Source organism: Heliconius melpomene, chromosome 10 (assembly GCF_056956725.1).
Source record: "Heliconius melpomene rosina isolate 202511_hmr_F chromosome 10, ASM5695672v1, whole genome shotgun sequence".
Lineage (NCBI taxonomy): Eukaryota > Metazoa > Arthropoda > Insecta > Lepidoptera > Nymphalidae > Heliconius > Heliconius melpomene.
The window spans coordinates 15,870,709-15,872,061 of record NC_140398.1 but is presented as its reverse complement, the minus strand read 5'-3'; the positions used below and the strand labels follow the sequence as shown (position 1 = coordinate 15,872,061).

General features: G+C 29.9%; 1 non-coding gene across 1 annotated transcript; it reads right to left on the bottom strand.

The window, feature by feature from the left end:
• Positions 1-329: 329 nt before the first annotated feature.
• Positions 330-626, bottom strand: LOC146535917 (signal recognition particle RNA). Its single transcript, XR_014878390.1, has one exon.
• Positions 627-1,353: the final 727 nt, after the last annotated feature.

Below are 1,353 nucleotides of genomic sequence, written 5' to 3'. Positions count from 1 at the left end.
TGACAATATAAATGATATTTTTATTTAGACACATTAGTTAAGATTGAGATTTTTACTTAATTTGTCTATGAAAAAGGTTTAACAGCAATATTATTTTGAATAAAAAAAGAGGGAAACTAATAATTATTTTGCGCATTATCTATATTCTAAGCTTTCCTTATGATTGCATGTATTGATACTTTGTGTCTTGATAACAATATAAAATAATGTTATTCAATACAGAAGTACTAACTACTGATCACAATATTAAATGCTTTAAAATAATGATTTATAAAAAAATCTTTTGAATTGATAATAAAATTTATTATTTTTATAAAAAAATAAAGCAAAAAGGAACAGGTCTGGTTGTATTGGTCGGGCTGTCACTGCGCGCCCACTCCCGGCCGCTATCCCACTACTGCCCGATGCGGGGGACTTTTGGCTGCTGGGTTTCCCCCCTGGCCCGGTTCGCCCCTCCTTAATGAACCTGCACCCCCCGGACTCCTCCGGGGGGTCCATATTAACACCAGGCTTAGTGTGGACGTCCAGTCAACATGGGCCACACAGCGCCAGGACTCCCGACCTCAAACCATCCTCTGAACCCGACCTCCGAGTAGCCGGATTACAGGAGACGCCACGCTCCCAGTCGAGTGATATGTTGAAAATATTGTACTGTATCGAGTCAAAGTGCAAGATTCTAATCTCACCTAAAATGTATTATACATAAAAAATATATCTCTACTTTTTATTTTTTATTTACATCATATAAAGTTTTTTTTTTGTTTTAAACCAAATCGTTTTTAAACAACTACAATAAAGATTCGATCCCCATTCGGTAGAATGATTATATTTCATTAATTTTTATTTTTATTATTTTAATTTAATTTATATTTCATTAATTTTTATTTTTATTATTTTAATTTAATTTATATTTCATTAATTTTTATTGTTTACTAATTTTGGAGTGTGGGACACTGAGCGACGATTTTCATTAGCATTTTCTTTTGTAAATTAAATTTAAACTGTATAACAGTTTGAGAAATATGTTTTTTGTGAATATGCCTTTTGTTTGTAAGAAGAACAACGTTAATATAATGGTATAACATTCTCTGTCTTTTTATTATGTTATTACTTTTAAGCAACTTTTATTATAAAAATACACACATCTTTAAAAGTTTGATAAAAAATATAAAAACAAAATACAAACTAGCAATTATATTATAATACAGAAAACTATAGAAATATGGAACACCTCATGTCTCTATAATTTTCTTAGTGGTATTATTTTTAATACTTCGCATCAAGTTTTATGCAATTTATGTAATTAAAATAATAGACAAGCAAATACTGTTTTATGCTATCGTAATTTTATCG